Here is a 22,305-nt window from a genome sequence, read left to right as displayed (position 1 = left end):
GGGCAAGGAGTCTTCCATCTGGGGTTTTATATCTCCAACTGCTAGCATGATGCCTGGTATGCTTCTGTTGTTGAATTGTTTCTACTTCATATCAACTTCACGTCCAACTTCAGGACCTCATTTGGGTTTTCTTGTAAAAGATACTGGAATGATTTGCCATTTCCTTCTCCAGCTCATTTTACAGATGAGAAAACTGAGTCAAACAAGATTAAGTAACTTGCCCAGGGTCACACAACTAGTAAATGTCTGAGCCCAGATTTGAACTCAGAAAGATGTTTTCTTGATTGCAGGTCCAACCCTCTATCCACTGCACCATCTAGCTGCCTACTTGGCACACAGGAAGCAATTAATAAATGTTTGCCTATTGAATGATGAGATATGTAACAAATGGAAGTATTTGAACTTGAATTTAGGTTTTCTGACACACACACCCCAACTCCCACCCTGAACCCAGTTCTTTTTTAAAATTAATTTATTTCTTTTCAGTTTTCAACAATCATTTTCCTAAGCTTTGAATTTTCTTCCTCCCTCCACGAGACAGCATACAGTGTCATATGGGTTCTACACATACATTTCCATTAAACTCATTTTCACATTAATCATGGTGCATAGAAGAACCAAAATGAATGGGAGAAACCATTAGAAAAACCAAAACAAAATAAAACCCAACACAAGAGAAAATAGATTGTTTCATTCTGTGTTCTTATTCCATAGTTCTTTCACTGGATGTGCATGGCATTTTTCCTCAAAAGTCTTTTGGGAGGGGGCGGCGGAGCCAAGATGGCGGAGTAGAAAGACGCACATACACACAGCTCCGAACCCACAACCCACAGAATGGCTAGAGGGGACCAACTCACGGTGAATTCTGCACCCAGAGGCCACGGAATATTGGAGCGAGGGAGATTTCTGTTCCGGAGAGACCTGCAAACCTCTCGCAGGGGGTCCTTTGCGCTGTGGACTGGGCGCCGGGACTGGGAGCAGAGGGCCGCCCTGCAGCGGCCGCGACACCGTGAGGAAAAGATCCGAGCGGGCTTCGGGGACGGGATCTCCAGCAGCCACACGGGTCCCTCCACCCGCAAAAGGTCCGTCGTGCTGCAGACGCGGAGCCCAGCCCAGACCTGCGGCGGCCGCGGCTCCGAGAGGTACAGATCCGAGCAGGCTTCAGGGATGGGATCTCCAGCGGTGGCACAAGCCCCTCCACCCACAGGTGACGGGGGTCGGTGAGAGAGTCTCTTTGGCGGGTCGAGAGGGGAGTGGGGTGCCCATGGCTCGGGCCCCCCTGGGAGATAGAAGCTGAGAGGCGGCTGCAGACAGGGTCTCCCCAAGCAGGCGGGAGCCTGGATCCATTGTGGAAGGTCTGTACATAAACCCCCTGAGAGAACTGAGCCTGAGAGGTGGCCCTGCCCCAACCTGACCACCTGAACTTAATTCTCACACTGAATAGCAGCCCTGCCCCCTCCAAAAGCCCTAAGGAGGGAAGCAGCATTTGAATCTCAGTCCCCAAACGCTGGCTGGGAGGACCAGGAGGCGAGGTGGATGTGAGGAGAATATTTAGAGGTCATCACTGGCTGGGGAGAATGCCCAGAAAAGGGAAAAGAAATAAAACTATTGAAGGCTACTTTCTTGGAGAACAGACATTTCCTCCCTTCCTTTCTGATGGGGAAGAACAATGCTTACCATCAGGCAAAGACACAGAAATCATGGATTCTGTGTCCCAGCCCACCCAATGGGTTCAGGCCGTGGAAGAGCTCAAAAAGAATTTTGAAAATCAAGTTAGAGAGGTGGAGGAAAAACTGGGAAGAGAAATGAGAGGGATGAAAGAGAAGCATGAAAAGCAGATCAGCTCCCTGCTAAAGGAGAACCAAAAAAATGTTGAAGAAATTAACACCTTGAAAACTAGCCTAACTCAATTGGCAAAAGAGGTTCAAAAAGCCAATGAGGAGAAGAATGCTTTCAAAAGCAGAATTAGCCAAATGGAAAAGGAGATTCAAAAGCTCACTGAAGAAAATAGTTCTTTCAAAACTAGAATGGCACACATGGACTCTAAGGACTTTATGAGAAAGGCAGATATCACAGAACATAGCGAGAAGATTGGAAAAATGGAAGATAATGTGAAATATCTTATTGGAAAAACAACTGACCTGGAAAATAGATTCAGGAGAGACAATGTAAAAATTCTGGGACTACCTGAAAACCATGATCAAAAGAAGAGCCTAGACATCATCTTTCATGAAATTATCAAGGAAAACTGCCCTGAGATTCTAGAACCAGAGGGCAAAATAAATATTCAAGGAATCCACAGAACACCGCATGAAAGAGATCCAAAAAGAGAAACTCCTAGGAGCATTGTGGCCAAATTCCAGAATTCCCAGGTGAAAGAGAAAATATTGCAAGCAGCTAGAAAGAAACAATTCAAATATTGTGGAAATACAATCAGGATAACACAAGATCTAGCACCCTCTACATTAAGGGATCGAAGGGAATGGAATGGGATATTCCAGAAGTCAAAGGAACTAGGACTAAAACCAAGAATCACCTACCCAGCAAAACTGAGTATAATACTTCAAGGGAAAAATTGGTCTTTCAATGAAATAGAGGACTTTCAAGCATTCTTGATGAAAAGACCAGAGCTGAAAAGAAAATTTGTCTTTCAAACACAAGAATGAAGAGAACCATGAAAGGGTGAACAGCAAAGAGAAGTCATAAGGGACTTACTAAAGTTGAACTGTTTACATTCCTACATGGAAAGACAATATTTGTAACTCTTGAAACATTTCAGTATCTGGGTACTGGGTGGGAGTACACACACACACATGCACACACGCACACATACATAGAGACAGAGTGCACAGAGTGAATTGAAGAGGATGGGATCATATCTTAAAAAAAATGAAATCAAGCAGTGAGAGAGAAATATTGGGAGGAGAAAGGGAGAAATTGAATGGGGCAAATTATCTCTCATAAAAGAGACAAGCAAAAGACTTATTAGTGGAGGGATAAAGAGGGGAGGCGAGAGAAAAACATGAGGTCTACTCTCATCACATTCCACTAAAGGAAAGAATAAAATGCACACTCATTTTGATAGGAAAACCTATCTCACAATACAGGAGAGTGGGGGACAAGGGCACAAGCAGGGTGGGGGGGATGATAGAAGGGAGGGCATGGGGAGGAGAATGCAATCCAAGGTCGACACTCATGGGGAGGGAAAGGATCATAAGAGAATAGAAGTAATGGAGGACAGGATAGAATGGAGGGAAATATAGTTAGTCCTATACAACACAACTAGTATGGAAGTCATTTGCAAAACTACACAGATTTGGCCTGTATTGAATTGCTTGTCTTCCAAAGGGAAGGGGTGGAGAGGGAGGGAGGAAAAGAAGTTGGAACTCAAAGTGTTAGGATCAACTGTAATGTTCTTACCACTAGGAAATAAGAAATACAGGTTAAGGGGTAAAGAAAGCTATCTGGCCCTACAGGACAAAAGAGAAGACGGAGACAAGGGCAGAGAGGGAGGATAGAAAAGAGAGCAGATTGGTCACAGGGGCAATTAGAATGCTTGGGTTTGGGGGGGAAAGGGATAAAAGGGGAGAAAACTTGTAACCCAAAATTTTGTGAAAATAAATGTTAAAAGTTAAATAAAAAAAAAAAGAGTCTTTTGGGAATGTTTTAGGTCTTTGCATTGCTGTGAAGGGCTAAGTGTGTCAGAAACAGTCCTCGCTCACTGTGGCTGTTACTGTGTATAATGTTCTCCTGGTTCTGCTCATTTCATTCAGCATCAGTTCATATAAGCCTTTCCAGGTTTTTCTGAAGTCCAACTGTTCTTTATTTCTTATAAAACAATAGTATTCCATTACATTCATATAATACAACTTGTTCGACCATTCCCCAATTGATGGGTGTTCTCTCAATTTGCAGTTCTTGACCACCACAAAGAGAACTGCTATAAATATTTTTGTACATGTGGGCCTTTCTCCCATTTTTATGATCTCTTTGGGAAACATTCCTAGGAACGGTATAGCTGGATCAAAGGGCATGCACATTTTTGTAGCCCTTTGGGTGTAGTTCCAAATTACTCTCCAGAATAGTTGAATCAGCTCACAGCTCCACCAACAATGAATTAGTGTTCCAACTCTCACATTTTCTCCAACATTTATCATCTTTCTGTTTTGTCATGTTAGCCAATCTGGTAAATGTGATGTGATAGCTCAGAGTTGTTTTGATTTGTACCTCTCTAATCAATAGGGATTTAGAACTTTTTTTCTTATGACTACAGATAACTTTAATTTTTTCCTCTGAAAACTACTGTTTATATACTTTGACCATTCATCAATTGGGGAATGACTTTTATTCTTGTAAATTTGGTGCAGTTCTCTATATATTTTAGAAATGATGTCATCATCACAGATATTAGTTGTAAAAATTCCTCCCAGTTTTCTGCTTCCCTCCTAATCTAGATTGCTTTGGGTTTATGTAAAAACTTCTCAATTTAATGTAATGAAAATTATCCATTTTGCACTTCATAATATCCTCTATCTCTTATTTGGTCATACATTTCTCCATTCTTCATAAATATGACAAATACACTATCCCTTGCTCCCATAATTTGTTTATAGTATCAGCCTTTATACCTAGAACATGCACCCATTTATTTATTTATTTATTCTTGTTGACAGTGTGAGGCATTGATCTATGCCCAATTTCTGTCCCACTATTATCCAGTATTCCCAGCAGTTTTTGTCAAATAGTGAATTCTTATCCCAGAAGCTGGGGTCCTTGGGTTTATCAAACAGTAAACTGCTATATTCATTGAGTATTTTGTCTTGAGTACCTAACCTATTTCACTGATCTATCCCTCTATTTCTTAGCCAGTACCAAGTACTTTTGATGATAACTGTTTTGTAATACAATTTGAGAACTGGTAGGGGTAGGCCATCTTCCCTACCATTTCTTTTCCTTAATTTCCTTGATATTCTGGACCTTTTGTTGTGGGAGATGAATTTTGATATTATTTCTTCCAGTGCAATAATTTTCTGATACTTTGACTGGTATGGCACTGAATATGCAAATTAATTTAGGTAGAATTTTCATGTTTCATATCCACTTGGCATACCCACTAGCCACCAACATATTTTCAATTACTTAGATCTGGCTTTATTTGTGCAAAAAGTGTTTTGTAATTGTGTTCATATAGTCCCTGGGTTTGTTTTGGTAGCTAGACTCCCAAATGGTTTATAGTGTCTACTGTAACTTTAAATGGGATTTCTATTTCTATCTCTTGCTTTTGGGCTTTGTTGGTAATATATAGAAATGCAGATGATTTGTGTGAGTTTATTTTGTAACCTGCACCTTTGTCAAAATTGTTTGTTATTTTAAGTAGTCTTTTACTTGATTCTGTAGAATTCTCTAAGTATATCATCATATTGTCTACAAAGAGTGATAATTTAGTTTCTTCTTTGCTTATTCTAATTCCTTCAATTTCTTTTTCTTCTCTTATTGCTAAAGCAAACATTTCTACATTTAAACAGTTGTTGAATAATAGCGTTGATAATGGACTTCCTTGTTTCACCCCTGATCTTACTGGAAATTCATCTAGCTTGGCCCTCTTTACATATAATGCTTGCTGGTGGTTTTAGATAGATACTACTTATTATTTTGAGGTGTAGGGTGTGTTCAGGAAGGACCAGTACCTTGGTATGATGACTTCTGAGCTCTTTTTGGGTCTCTTTCCACCTTTGGTGTCCACCTGTTCCATCCAACTCTCACCTCTGGCTCCAAGAAGCTGTAGCTTGCACAGCAGCCACACTCCTGTAAACCATTTTGGCAGATGGGCCAAACCAGGTTGAGGGTAACCAAGAGGTCTCAAACCCATTGGTGAGTTGGGGGTGTGTGTACCCCAAGCATGTGAAGACTTACTCTGGTAGAATGGGCAGATGAGAACAATTTGTTCCAATGACCATGAAGGCAGATGAAACAGGCGATGTGGAGTGCTTAGAGCTTGGTTAGACACAGAAGATGCCAAGGTCATCCACTGGATCCTGAGCCATTACCAGTCATCTTGACCATGTCCTGCCACTGGACTATGATTACTGTAGAAGAGAGCGGGCTCAGACTACCAGACTTGGCAGGGAGTCCTAGGTTGGAATGGAGTTGGAAACAGCAACAGTAATGGTCATTTACTGCTGAAGACTTGTACATCACATGACCTTCTCATCACCAACACTGTTTTCTGTTTACCTACATGCAATAAAACTTCATGGATGCACCCTTACAGAAAACATTTGCATCTAATAGACTATGTGATTATAAGGAGAAGAGATAGATAAGATGAAAGAGTGACAAAAGCAATGTGTGGTGCAGAGTCTTGGACTGATCATAGACATCCTTTCCAAGCTAAATATTCACATTCATCAAAAGTGCTGCCCCTAAGGCAAAATGACTACCAGAATTAATGTCAATAAATTAGAATTCTTCTCTAAGCATGAACAATTTGTTGCTAACTTGGAGGGAAAGTTGAACCAACACATGTTGGCAACAGTGGAGCAGAAAAGGAGTAGGCAGCTTTCAGTGATTTGGTGTATAACAACATTGCATTTGATCATCTGCAAGAACACTTGCAGACTGGTTTGATGAAAATGATGCAGAAATACAGAAGCTGCTAAATGAAAAATGAGAATTCCACAGGATATACTAGCAGGATAATTCATCCACCTCTAAGAAGGCAGTAGTCAATTCCATCGAAAGGAAAGTACAAGCAAAGCTTAGAGAGATGCAGAATTCCGGGCTCAGTAAGAAGGCAGATGAAATTCAGTTTTATGCTGATAGCAACAATCCAGAGTGCTTTTATGATTCCCTGAAAGCTATTTATGGACCAAAAACCTATGGTGTATCACAACTACTCAGAGGTGATGGAGCCACATTGATTAGTGATAAGGACATGATCCTAGAGAGATGGGCTGAACACTTCCATAGTGTTCTTAACAGATATCATCAATGAGTGCTGAGGCCATTGACTACCTCAGATTGAAGTCAATCCCTTCTTAGCTAAACTTCCAACTGAAGAAGAGGTTTTGAGGGCCATTAGACTCCTTTCATGTGGCAAAGCACATGGTACTGATTCTATTCCAGCTGAGACTTACAAGGTAGGGGGACCATTGCTCATACAAAAGCTGACCGAAACTTTCCGGGTTATATGGCAAGAGGAAGTCATCCCTCAGGAGTTCAAGGAAGCCTCCTTTGTCCATATCTATAAAGGTAAAGAGAATAGATTGTCCTGCAACAATCACAGGGGACTCTCTCTCTTAGTCATTGCTAGCAAAATTCTTGCTAGAGTCCTCCTGAATAGGCTGACCCTTCACCTGGAAGATGGTCATCTACCTTAGAGCCAATGTGGCTTCAGAAAGGACTGAGGAACAGTTGATATGTGTTTGCTGCCTGACAATTCTAGGAGAAATTCTAGGAGCAGAACAGAGGTCTGTTCACAATGTTTGTAGATCTGAACAAGGTCTTTGAGACTGTCAGTAGTGAGGGCTTATGGAAAATTATGTCAAAATTTGGTTGCCCAGAGAAGTTCATAGAATTGTATGTCAATTTCATGATGGCATATTTGCCTGGGTTCTGATAGTGAACTATGCTCTCGTGCCTTCCCAGTCACCAATGGAGTGAAACAGGGCTGTGTACTTGCTCCCATGCTTTTTAGCAAGATGTTTCCAGTCATGTTGTCAAATGCTTTCAGTGAGGATGAACATGACATCAAGGTCAACTACCATGCTGATGGTAAGTTATTCAATTTGAAAAGGCTGCAAGCCAAGACCAAAGTGGAGGGAGTGTGGGTGCATGATTTTCTGTTTGCAGATGATTGTGCACTCAGTGCAGCCTCTGAAGCTGAGATGCAATAAAGTATGGATCAATTCTCTGCTGCCTGTGCTAATTTTTGCCTAATAATGAACACCAAGAAAACACAGGTGCTCCATCAGTTACCACCATATCATCCATCCATGGAACCATTGGTTATAGCAAATGGAGAAGTTCTGAATGCTGTGGATAAGTTCACTTACCTTGGTAGTGTACTTTCCAGGGAAGTACACATTGACAATGAGGTTGAAGCATGCATTGCCAGAGCTAGCTCAGTGTTTGGGTGGCTCCAAAGAAAAGTTTGGGAAAGAAGAGGTATTAGACTGACTACCAAACTGAAGGTCTACAGAACCATTATGCTGACCTCATTGTTGTATGCCTGTGAAATATGGACACTCTACCAGTGCCATGGCAAGAAACTGAATCACTTCATTTGAACTCTTAGGAAGATTCTGAGGATCACCTGGCAGGATAAGGTACCAGACACTGAAGTTGTTGCTTGAACTGAACTGCCAAGCATTCAGACTATGCTTCAGAGAGCACAACTCCAATGGGCTGGCCACGTTGTTTGAATGCAAAATATATGCTTACCAAAAAGGCTATTTTATGGAGAACTCGCGTGGGGCAGGTGATCACATGGTGGTCAGAAAAAGTGATACAAGGATACTCTCAAGGTCTCTCAAAAACTTTGGATTTGACTGTGCAATACAGGAGACATTTGCACAGGACTGCTCAGCATGGGGTGCCCTCCATCAGCCATGCAGAATTGAGACAGCATGAAGTAAACATAGGATGAACAAATTTGGAGTATCCACTCCAAATATTCACACGGACTATCTGTGCCCAACTTGTGGTAGAGAATTTGAGTTTGTATTGGTCTGGTCAACCACAGCTGGACACACTGAAATTTCACTTTATCATGATGATGTCATTTTGGTCCTCATTGAAAACGAAGGACAACAACCAATTTATTATTTTAAAGAAGGCTCCATTTATTCCTATGCTCTCCAGTGTTTTCAATAGGAATGGGTGTTGTATTTTGTCAAAAGCTTTCTCTGCATTTATTGAGATAATCATATGGTTTCTGTCAAGTTTTGTTGTTGATATGATGAATAATACTGATAGTTTTCCTAATATTGAACCAGCCCTGCATTCCTGGTATAAATCCTATCTGAACATAATTTATTATCCCTATGATAAGCTGCTGAAATCTTTTTTGCTAATATCTTATTTAAAATTTTTGCATTTATATTCATAGGGAAATTGGTCTATAATTTTCTTTCTGTTTTGGCTCTTCCTGGTTTAGGTATCAGAACTATATTTTTTATCATAAAAAGAATTTGATAGGATTCTTTTTTCACCAGTTTTCCCAAATAGTCTATATAGTCTTGAAATTAACTGTTCTTTAAATGTTTGATAGAATTCACTTCTAAATCTATCTGGCCCTGAAATTTTTTTCCTAGGGAATTCATTGATGGCTTGTTCAATTTCTTTTTTTGAGATAGGGTTATTTAAGTAAATTACCTTTCTCTTCTGTTAATCTGGGCAATTTACAGTTTTTTAAATGTTTATCCATTTCACTTAGATTGTCAAATTTATGGACAGACAGTTGGGCAAAGTAATTTCTAATTATTGTATTAATTTTCTCCTCGTTGGATGGGAGTTAACCATTTTTAATATTGGTAATTTGGTTTTCTCCTTTATTTTAAATCAAGCTGACCAAATGCTTATCAATTTTATTGGTTTTTTAATAAACCAATTATTAGTTTTATTTATCAGTTCAATAGTTTTCTTAATTTCAGTTTTATTAATCTCTCCTTTAGTTTTCAGTATTTCTAATTTGGTATTTACTTGGAGATTTTCAATTTGTTCTTTTCCTTCATTTGCATACCCAATTCATTGTTCTCCTCTTTCTCTATTTCATTCAAGTAGGCATTCAAAGATATAAAACTTCCTAGAAGACTCACTTTCACATCATCACATAAGTTTTGGTAGGTTGACTCATTATTGTCATCCTCTTGAATGAAGTTATCGATAGTTTCTATGATTTGTTGTTTTACCCACTCATTCTTTAAGATTAGATATTTAGTTTCCAATTAATTTTTGGTCTATCTTTCCATGGCCCTTTATTACATATAGTTTTTATTGTATTATGTTCTGAAAAGGATGCACTGACTACCTATACCTTTCTGCACTGGGTTGTGATGATTTTATGCCCTAGTACATGGTAAATTTTTGTCTATGTGATATGTACTGCTGAGAAAAAGGTGTTTTCCTTTCTATCTCCATTCAATATTCTCCAGAGATCTATCATATTTACTTTATTCAGAGTTCTATTCACCTCCTTAACATTTTATTTCTTTATTTTGAGGTTAGATTTATCAAGTTCAGACAGGGGATGGTTGAGATCCCCTCTAGTATAGTTTTGCTGTCTATTTTTTCCTGTAAGTCCCTTAACTTCTCCTAAGAATTTGGATGCTATACCACTTGGTGCATATATGTTTAGCAATGATTTTACTTCATTATCTATGCTACCTTTTAGCAAGATATAGTTTCCTTCCTTATCTCTTTTGATTAGATCTATTTCTGCTTTTGCTTTATCTGAGATTAGGATTGCTACCTCTGCTTTTTTTACATCTGCTGAAACATAGTATGCTCTGCTCCAACCTTTTACCTTTACCCCATGTATATGCCCCTGTTTCACATGTGTTTCTTATAAACAACATATTGTTGGATTATGGTTTTTAATTTGTTCTGCTATCTACCTCTGTTTTATGGGAGAATTCATTCCATTCACATTCACAGTTATGATTGCAATCTATGCCTTTTTCTTCAACCTATTTCCCCTATTATTTCTCCCTTCTCTCTTCACCTCCTCAAAAAGAGGTTTTTTTGACCATCACCTCCCTCAGTCTTCCCTCCTATTCTATCAGCTCCCCTCTCTTTTGTTTCCCTTTTCCCTTACTACTTCTTCCCTCCCTCTTAACCTTCTTTCCCTTTTCTTTCCCCTTTCCCCTCCTACTGCCTATAGGGCAAATTAAATTTTTATACTTAATTGAGAATATTGTTCCCTCCTTGAACCAAATCAGATCAGAGTAAATCACAAACAATGCTCATCTCCCTCCCCTCTTTCCCTCTGCTATAATATGTTTTTGTGCCTCTTCCTGTGATGTAATTTATTTTTTCTATCTCCTCCTTTTCTCTTCTCCAATTACAATCCCTTCTCACCTTTTAATCACATTTTTAAAATCACCACATTAGTTAATTTATACTCTATCTATGAATATCCCTTTTAAATGTCATAATAAATATACAGTTCTCAAGATTAGCAAGTATCATCCTCTCATGTAGGGGTGTAAACAGTTTGCCCTTATTGATATGGGCTGATATGTTTGAGAATCCACATCGCTGCATCTGCTTCAGTCTGCCCTGACAGTTCATGCTCTACTCCTCTATGACAGGGTTTAAGCTGGAACATTGGTGTCTTCTAAACTGTATGTTTGTTAAGGGCAAATTCTATGTCTTCAATTAAGCTTGTATCTGCCCGATTTCAGAGTTCAGTGTTCTGTACACTGTAGGTACTTTAATAAAGGTTTGCAGAATGAATTAATAGAATACCTGTGTGGCATATGACCTTCTAGTGTGATGTAGGTATAAGAACATTAATTATGGAGTCAGAGGAGCTGGGCTCATATCCCATATCTGACAGTGTCTGTGTGACTGGGTGATTTATTTAAACCTCTCTGGGCTTCAGTTTTATCACTGGTAAAATGGTGTTATTTGGTTAGATGATCTCTAAGGTCCCTTTCAACTCCAGAGCCATGACCCCTGTCCTACAGTTAAAAACATCTACTAAGCATTTAAGGGGAAAGGGAACAAAGACGGGATCCTGGGATGCCACTTGAATGATAGACTTTTTTTCCTCCCTCCCTCCTTCCTTCCTTCCTTCCTTCCTTCCTTCCTTCCTTCCTTCCTTCCTTCCTTCCTTCCTTCCTTCCTTCCTTCCTTCCTTCCTTCCTTCTTTCCTTCCTTCCTTCCCTCCTTTCTTACTCATAACAAACCCTATAAGCATTAAACTCTATGGAATGTCCCAAGTGCCTGAGGGCATTCAAACAGATTTCTCCTCACAGACAAATTTCGTAATCTGAACTTGTTATGACAGCTACAGAGTGAATTATGAGTCAGCATTAGGCATTGGGAAATCATGAGCCATGTTAAAAGGCACATGGTTCATACAGTGAAGCCAGGAAAGAAAGTAGAGGAAAAACAGTACGAATGTGTGAAGTATTTTACAGAGCTAATTCCAGAGCCAAAAAGTCTGCACTTCTCAAAAATAGTCTCTGTTAAACTCCACTGTTACTTAACTTCACCTCCCTAGGGCTTGATCATAACAAGAAGGTCAGAACCCCAGCCTCTGCATTCAGCTTTGCTATTAACTCGTGATGCTGGATGTACTTTCTATCTTATTTAAGTTCTTCCTAAAATAGGGATAACAACATCTGAAGCTAGCTGGCTATTCAGAAATTAAGAGATTAGAGTAGAGTGGGAAGATGTGAGTGGAACCTGACTTTAAAACCTGAATTTATCATAAGGAGAACAATGCAGCCTCTGGAATCAGAGAGTCTGGGTTCAAAATCTTGTTTCACTACTTTCTGTTTTGGTGACCCTGCTCAAATCATTTCTCTTCTCAAAACTTCAGACTCCATTCGAAGAAAGAATTCAGAAATAGTGAAATGTCATTAGTGTCCTGTTTATTTAGAAATTGTAAAAAAATTTACAAATATGTCTAACTTGTGTTAGACTTCATGATCTCTAAGGGACTTTCTCATGAGAGATGGGATTCACACTGGACCCCTAAATGGAAAAGGCCATGTCTTTGGGACCTGGATCCCCAAGCCCTTGAACCCAGATCTCTGGCATTTGCCTGAGGCACCCAGACCATCCCAGTCAATAATACTTTTAAATGCCCTTTCATTGTGGCCCTCATGGTCTGCACCTGGCCCACCTCAAGCTACTTGCCACTGCTAGATCTCATCCAGATCTTCCCACAGTCTTCACTTTCACACAGTATCAATTTTATCTTCGTCAAGTGCTCAGATTCTTAAAATCTGGTCTACTTGTATTGGTGTCACAAATAGCACAGATTCACTAGGAGTCTAGCCTACTTCTATGGGTTTTACAATAAACTTGCTACTTGGACTGAAAGAACGCTTGAGTAGTCAAATTCTTTTGAGGCAGACCCCCTCTCTGTACTCTTGCATTTTAGTGTTCCTTGCACCCCCTAGACTGCAACACCTTTCATTTCTGACATTTGAGCAGAAGTTGTGGAATGCTGTTTTTCATCTTTTTCTTCCTTTTAATATTTTTTTTTTCAAAAAGTTGGGACAATTTTATTCTGTGCAGTTTTCATTTTTGATTTCTTGAAATATAGCTCTGAAAAAAAACAGGCTTTAAGAAAGTCCATTGTATTGTAAATGAAGCAACTTGACCATACTTTTAAACCCAAATCACTATGGCTTTCACTGAATGGCCAATAATAGCCCCAACCTAAGCTTCTGTGGTTTATTGTTTAGTTCTGAGGGCTTAGAATGAGTGTAAATAGCAACTGTTTTCTGTTTTAGTGGAAATCTCTGAGTGACTTCTTCTCCCAGATTGAAATCTTTGTGATGGTAAATTGGATCATTTTTTGTTTCAGTTTTTACCTAACCTTTAGTCATTAAATGGGTATTGCCACAGATAAATTGAGACTGGGAAAATCCTTAATTTAGAAAGGCCAAGATCACCCACAGCATTCTGGGCCATCATCAGCAGTCTCGACCTTTGTCTTACTGCTGGACTTTGATGATTCTTGAGAAGAGAAGGAGGCTGCTCACATTGTGCAGCTCTGCCTCACTTAAATTCAATTTATGTACAAGGCAAGCCAGCAATCTCATGATGTCATTGGTCCTCTTCAAGAATGAAGGAAGAGGAGCAACAATTATACCAGGGGGATTAGCCAGTGCCTCATACTAGCAAGTCATATCCCTAGAGGACAACTATGTCTCCCCTTCAAGATTCTACGGGTACCCCTAAGAGGTTTCATTATCTTTTTAATATTATCTACTCAAACCCTATCACAATGTGCTCTTCACAATAATACTACCAGTGCCAGTTAATTTTTCCTTTATATCATAAGTACCACTGATTAGCATTCTACCAACAATCTAACCAGTTAACATCAATTAACTTTTACATAGCTAGAATATGAAACCAAACTGGGACACAATCTTCCCTCTACCCCCTTCTTCCCTGGGGAGAATGAGAGCAAACGTAAAGTGGTTGCTATAAAGCATTGTTCCACAAAGTTCACTTCCAAAATGCACCATAGTCAATAGTCAAAATTACTTCCTGCCTGAAAGATGTGGTGTTTCTGCTGTTGGATTGATTCATTGCTGGGCTGAATCCCACTGGTTGCTCCTCAGGCTGCTTTTTTCAACCTTTTGAAGATTACTAGGTTATTCCATCTCCAAACTCCTTTCATCTCAAATCAAGAAATAATAGACACAACAGGGACAGAAGCAACAACCACATACTTCATAGACCACATGGAGATGTCAATCCTAGATACAGGGTAGCTTAGAAGGCTATGTGCTCCTCACTCTCCCATCCTCCAACCCCTTCAGTGCTCAGAGAATTGTTCTTAAACATTAGGAGGAGAAGGAATGAGAGAATGGGAATTTTTCCACTGGGGTCCTTTGTATGCACCCTCTGTTTTGACTCAGCAGTTAACCCAAAGGCTTTTTCTTCACCACACATCTAGTGAGTAGAAAATATTCACAAAGAAAATTTATTTGTGTATACATTTAAGTGGGGAAAGGGACCCCTCTATTCCATGTTATCACATGCTTCCATAAGAATGCTTGTTAAATGTACATATTCCTAGGACTGGGTTCCCTTCTGTTATACTATCTTCTAAGGTCTCTTTTAACTCTGACTTTCTGTATCCCAAGGTTCCTTCACACTAACATTTTAGGTTCTAAGGTCTCTTCCACTTCTAAATCATTTGTGACCTCAGGGCTTCTAATATATCTAGGGTCTGTTATAAAAAGAGGCCCCCCCCTCCCAAGTCCCTTCATCACACCCAGCCCAATAACAAAACTAAAGTCCAGAGTGAAAGAACAATCTTTAATTATGGTCCTTACAAGAAGAGGTCACATTCCCTACTATGAGAGAAGTGCTCACCTTAAACAAAGAGCAATATTTGTTCTGAAATCAGCAAAGCTTTCATTAATTTTTATGTTCATTCCCCCTGAATGAATGTGTAGCTCCCAGGGGAGTACTACAAATTGTTCAGACCAATGCAAGACCCTTCATACTGTTCCAAAATTAAGATCTCCTGCCTTACAATCGATTGGCTAGAAGGAGCCTCCTGAACACCTCACTTCATGTTCTTTTCTCTGATAGGCTTCCCCTCAAACATCTCATCAAACCTGCATACAAATTTTTGACCTTTTACCTGACCATGCTAGGTCATAACTCTGATTAACCTCTGTCACTTAAAGCTGGAAGGAGTTTTAACCCTGTGGAAACAGAACTCCTTCCTTTGTTTCCCACAGGTCTATGTCTAGATCCAGAAGAAGCTCAAAGGATTAAATAATTCTTTTATTCATGTCAAGCTTTCTAAAGCCAAGATGATGATTTAGCATTTTTGAGATAAATTTTCCTGGTCAGTAGTGATATAACAGTAACTGGTTTGAGTGGGACAGATAAATTTCGAGCTAAAAAGAATGATGAGTTTTGTCATGGTGTCTGACCAAAAAGCTACCTCTAGGAAGGAACTAGGTTCTCCTTCCTCATACAACCATGTTCTCTGCCTGGTACAACAGGACAATGTTCAGTCCCTGGGCATAGTGGCCCAGACTGCTCCTGGATAGGAAGTGAGATTCAATAAAAAAAAAAAAAAAGGGGGCTTGAGAGCCAGAAGTCCTAGGCCTTTGTCTCAGCACCATCTTCTAAGTTTTCTCACCTATAAAAGAGAATTAATAATCCTTATCCTACACCCCTCACAGAGCTGTCTTAGAGATCAAATGAGAGACAATTGAAGCAAAAGTATTTGGTAATTTTGGAGTTCTATACAGGGAGAAGCTCCTGTGTGTATTAGGATTCTCTACTGAAATATTTAGGGATAAGAAAGAATTTAAATGTGTCTTCCCCTAGGATTTCTGGGAAGGATTCCTTATTGAGTCACTCGATTCCTTTCTTCCAAACTTAAGCATAGCTGGAGTCTCAGTGGGTTTGGGGAGGGTGGAATCAGAATAAGGACCTAAATAATTTTTGTATAGTGGCAATAGGGGAATTCTTATGCATTGACAAAAGAGGATGATGCTTGCAAGGGATTCAAGAGGTCTTTGGCTCATACAATCAAATTGTTCCTATTGTCTGGAACCAAACTAATTTTGGAGCAGATACAAAAATGGATATTTAGATTCAATGTCATGTCAGGTAGCCATCTACTTTCTGGTTCAAACGAGATAAATGGCTATGCTAACCACAGCTCTCCTCAAATACCTTTTACTCTTTGACCATGTTAATAAGTTGTAAGAACACTAAATCCCATTTAAAAAAGAAACAAAATCTTTTTACATATTTATTGCTTATCTTAAATATTTCCTTCCTTTGTCCTCAAGGTTGGGCAATAATTGAAACAACAAAAAAGTTCTCTTTTCCTTCCTTTCACTAATCCTGCTCAAGTTGAGTTGGCCCTGGCTCTCTGCACACCCACCTTTATTCCAGATGTTACCATGGCAAGATTCTCTGGTGGTAACCAGGCAACCATAGGGAAGAGGGCCCTCCTGGCTTGAGGCCTAGAAACAAACGAAAACAAATAGGAGGATGTCTTGAGTCTTCCACTTGTATTAGTTTCCCAATCTTACTTCCTCCCAAGTTTTATTATTTTTATAATGGAATCTGAGGGAGTGGTATTTGAGCTGTGTGTTCACATACCAAGTGTCTGGTCCTCTCTGTGGCTGTGATGTGTTGTGGTTGCAAGTAGGTCTATTGATCTTGGTTTCGTACTACAATGGCCAAGGAACACATCACTCTCCTTTAGTTTCCCTTAATAGAAAGGATCAATTCATTTGTGATGATGTCAAACGTGGTCATCAACAATTTGGTTTTTTTCATTTCAGGGCAAGTGGGTAGCCAGGATCATTCCAGATTCTTCCTGACCCAAGATAGACAGAGTGTCCTAAAGGAATGTCAATTTCTAAACTATTTCCCATGGGCAATTAGTAACATACATTTTGCTCTTGATCTTCCTATTCAAAGATGTTATGACTGACCCATAATTCTCAAGGTGAGTAATTTGTGATGTTAGCTTTCCAGGCACATGGCAGGAAGAAATGAGCTGATCTACCCACACTATCTTATGCCATCTCCTTGGTGAAGGTTAGACTGTGATTAAGATCTAAAGCTAATGTTTTTTTGTTTTTTGTTTTTCCCTGAATTGATCTGGTCATGTCACTCTTGTGTTCAAAAAAATAAAAATAACAAAAAAACCTTCAAAAACTCCCTATTGCTGGCTAAGCAAAAATTCAGACTTCAGAACTTGGTATTGAAGGCCTTCCACAATGTTGTCACCCAATTTTTCCAGCCTCACCTTATATCACTCCTTTCTATATACTCTATGCTCTAGTCAAGCTAGAATTCTGTCTTCCAGTACTCTCCCAATTTCTTAGCTCTATACCTTTTTTTTAAACTATCCTCTCTAAATGAAGTACACTCTATTCCCTCTTTACCTGCTGAATTCCTACATGGTCTTACAGCCCAGCTCAAATGCTTCCTGCTTCATGAAGCTTTCCTTGATTTTCCCTAGTAGATACAACCTTTCCTTGGTGGGCAGAACATTTCATTTTGCTTATTGTTTGTAATCACAGATTTAGAGTTGGAAGGGGATTTGATATTTTGTGTTATAACTATCTTTGCTTGTCTCATAGCTCCCTCTTATATCATAAGCTCCATGAGGGCAGGGATTAAGATTTACCTAAAAATCATAACTCCTCTAGTACTTAGTACTGTGCACAGAGTAGATACTTAAAAATTGGAATTGAAATGAACTGAACTCCCTTAAGAACAGAACTGGGTAAGCCTGATTTCAACAGAAATGCCATTTATACATATAGCTCAATCCTGGGCAGTGGAGGCTAGAATAGCTTTTAGGGACAGAACTTGAATCATCTGTCATTCAGATCAGTCTGAATTTCCTACACGGGCAATCAATCTTCCCTGTATCTGCAGTGGAGTAGCTGTGTTGGGTATAAACAAATCACTAATCTTTCTGGGCCCCTGAAATTCATGTGTCCCAGGCCATCACAATGGCACTGTAAAGGCTGATGACCTAATTAACATAAAATACTTTGTAGGTAACAGTGAAACCCAGGAATAATAGTCTCTTTATGATACTTAGCTTTCAATAGCATGGCCTAAAGCAGAAGGAGTATTTTTACATCCAACATTTCCTGCCATCAATGGTTTCCCTTCTTGGACTTCAGATAGTCTTACCAGTGGGTTTCACCTTATAAACTGTGTGTATGAGAAATGTTCTCCCCTTATAATCTTCTGCACTGGCATGCTGTTCCATAGTGGTTAAGGCTTATCTCCGATTCTTTCATTTCTAAGTGCAATATAATGACCATGTTTTAGGGCTGGCTAAACTTTCATTTCAAAAGTAGGAGCAGGACAGCACATCTGGGGGACACTTACACTTGCAGCGTGTAAAACAAAAACAAAACAAGAGCTGGCAAAAATCACATTCCAATTTCTCTTGATCAAACCGTGCAAAATTAATTTCAGAATTTCCATTGAAAACATCTGTTTTGACCACAGAAAAAAATGTAACTGAAGCAGCAGTAGGATGGGGAGTCTGCCATAGGAAATGAGCAACACTTTGAATGTCTTGGGTCTTGATTTTTCCTTGATAAAATGAAGGGGTTGCTCCAGGTGTCTTTTGAGGTATCTTTTCACTTCTATGGTCCTGTTTGATAAGGTATTTGTGAAGTTATTAGGTACAGAGTCCTGTACTGGGCACTAGGGATCCAAAGATAAAAGATGGATCTTCAAAGAGTTGGTGATCAATTAGGGTGAGTGTTATTGTTATACAACGTGTATACAAATTAGTATAATCCAAGGTAGATTGCAAAGGGGCCAAGGAGACATCCTGACAAAGAGCTTAAGGGTAACTGGTGGAGATCAAGAACACTTTTAGTTGGTGAGTAGAAAAGAAGTTTCAGGGAACAGCTAGGATGAAAAGGTTTAGAAGCAGCTAGGGGGTCCAATGGATAGAGAGCTGACCCTGGAGTCAGGAAGACCTGAGTTCAAATCTAACCTCTGATACTTACTAGCTCTGTGTCCTTGGGCAAGTCACAGCTTGTGTGCCTCGATTTTCTCAGCTGTAAAAAGGATATAATAGTAGCATCTACCTCCTGGAGTTTTTTTGAGTATAAAATGAGATAACATTTATGAAGTGCTTGACGCATAGTAGGTGCTATATAAATGCTATTATTAGAGAATGCTTCACAGAGGAAGTGGAAAGTCAGTTAAGTCTTGAAAGAAGAATATTTCAACAAGTAGGTTGATGTGATGAGGAAATGGAATTCATGTTGGTCAAAGGGTTAGTGGGACAGAAATCATTTTAGCATTACAAATTCTTAGTCTTATATTGGTGTGTCTGTCTACTTATAGCAGTGCTGATGAATATTAGGTTTAATGTATTATTATTGATCATATATAATCAATTAGTAAAATTTAAAGATGTCATTTTGTGCCAATGGTTATTACTGTTGTCATTATTATAATTAATATCATCATTATGATATTGCATCATTCCCATATGAAAACTCTGTAGTAGAGGGTGTCAGTGGCCTGTGCTGAGGCTGAAGGACTTAGTGTTAGCCTGGCCAGATGTCTCTGATTTCTTCCTCTTATTTGGAAGGGACCTTTCCCCATGAATCCTAGGATGAATATCCAGCCTACCAAGCCCCAGAACTTGTCTCTCAGACAGCTCCCCATTCCCCAGGCCTCCAGCTCCAACAGGGAGGGCTCTCAAGGATTCTGTTGAAATTTAGGATTTCTTTCCCGTCTTCTAAAGGTAAATTAACCATACCAGGTCTTAAAGTACATTTTCTATCAAGTTTTAAAATGTGACTCTGAGTTCTTGGAGAAGCTAAATAAAATACATGGGCACAAAGATGTACTAAAATTATAGAAGTCTAAGAATGAATTACAAACTTGACATTTTTCTGAATGACCCAGAATAAAAGAGATGTATTTTCCCTTCTGTATGTCCATGTCTATATTTATATCAGTGAGTATACGCATGTTCAAAAGCTTCAGGCTCCCTTAGACTTTGAGACAAAGGGAAAGATCATTGATTTAGATCTGCAGGGATCCTCAAGGGCCATCTCGTCTACTGCCTTCATTTTACAGATCAAGAAACCAAGGCCCAGGGAGGTTAAGGGACTTACCCAAGGTCACAAAGGAAGTAAAGATCCTAAAAAGGATTTGAATCTCAGTCTGTCTTTAGAACCAGCGGTCTTTCTGCCATACCACACTGCTTGAGGCCCAGAAAGGGCAGATGATTTGCCCGAGGCTAAAGAATTAACAAATAGCAGAGCTGGGTTTTGAACTCAGGTCTTCTGACAGCAAACAATGCTTTTGACATTACACCACAGCCTCCCTGAATGTATGTTTGTATTTGGAAGAGAGTAGTTATATAGATGTTTTTGACTAATTGAATAAATGTTTATCTCAATTTCTATCCATAGCTCAGAGTTTCCAAGAGAAAAGGGTAATTGTTTGCATGTATGGAGAGAAAAGAAATAGAAATATCTACTCTGATGACCTTGGCAATATAATTGCTTTTACTTTAATAAATGCTTTTCAGCAATTCTGTGAACAGAGTGATCATATATGAGGAGTGACTAGTGGGTCATGTGACTGCCAGACCAGGACTTGTCTTTCAAAACACATATTGTCTACTCTTGGGAGGCCGTGGGACTGTTTCAGTTGGGCCACCATTGCTCAAAGGGATTTTGGAACTACTATTGCATAACTGCCTTTGGAGGCTGGGGCCCCCTCAGGAAAGATAGATCACAGACCTATGCCTTCTCATCCTGAACAATTGTTTCCCATGCCCTCTTATCGTTCCTCTAAGGTAGATCTGCTCAAACTATGCTGGAAGCCTTTATTATTATTATTTTTTTAATATTCTCAGTGCGGACAAATTTTTATCCTTGGAACATCAATGTAATTTTCAGAAAGAGGCAAAAGCTACTGAATGTAGACCAGAGCTAAAGCTGCTGAACTGAGAAGATGAGTAGCCTGGGAAATAGCATTTGGAGATAAAGTCGAGTCTCACTAGACCTCAACATACATCTTTTCTTCAAGGTCCTTAAATTTCCCTTGGATTCCCAAAGAAATATCCTTGCTAATACCAACTCTGTAGCAATAAGGGCATGACCTTCCATGGGAGCCACTTAGACAGGAAAAAAAAAATCATTTGATGTAGTGCCAAGAACTCTAAACTTAGAGTTAAAGGTATTGGATCGAATTCCAGGCAAGAGATCCCCCCTTTGTCTCCCCTACCCCCATTCCCTTCCCTTGGGAATATATATAAAGATATATATATATCTTTACATATATTATATATATATTAAATATATTACACATTTATAAAGCTATGAAGAAGCTAGTAAATGTGAAGAGGGGGAAGATCCTTGTGGTATAGTGACAGTAGTCTACATGACCATGGTCTTTATACTGTGGGCCTCAGTTTCCTCGTTTTAGAAATAAATATAATGATTTTTGTACTATCTATCTCCCATGGCCATTGTGGAGAAATAGTTTTGTAAATTTTAAACTCTGCACAAGGCAAAGGTATTTCCCACCTGAAATATGAGGAGAGTGATTGAGTGAGATTGATAAGGTGACAAAGCAGAGTCAGCCTGTCAGCTCAGCTCTCCCAACTTTCAATTATATTTTGTTTCAATTGTTCATTTCTTTATTTGTTTATTCATTCATTCATGCATGCATTCAGTAAATAATTATTAAACATCAATTGTGTGCAAAGCACATCCACGTTTCAGCTATAAAACAATTTCTGTCTTTTAGTTATTAATAAAGAGATATTTAATTTCTTACTTTAAAATAAGATGAATTCTCACCTGATTCAAAAGGATCATTATTTTATGTTAATTGAAGCTTAATTAATTATGAAAAACCTGCCTCTTGTGGTTTGAGAAATAGGTTTACAAGATGCGCCATCTCTCTCCTGTAGTTGCTAATCCTTTGTGAATTTACTTTAATAACCAGGAAGTGGTGGTTACCATGGCCTTTGCCCAGGGGGGCTCACTGACTCCAGGAAGAGGTTGCTTCATCTACTGCTGACTGCCTTAATGTCTGGGGCCATCCCTGATAGTC

This window comes from Notamacropus eugenii, chromosome 1 (assembly GCF_028372415.1).
Source record: "Notamacropus eugenii isolate mMacEug1 chromosome 1, mMacEug1.pri_v2, whole genome shotgun sequence".
NCBI lineage: Eukaryota > Metazoa > Chordata > Mammalia > Diprotodontia > Macropodidae > Notamacropus > Notamacropus eugenii.
Note: the sequence above shows the minus strand (reverse complement) of the source record.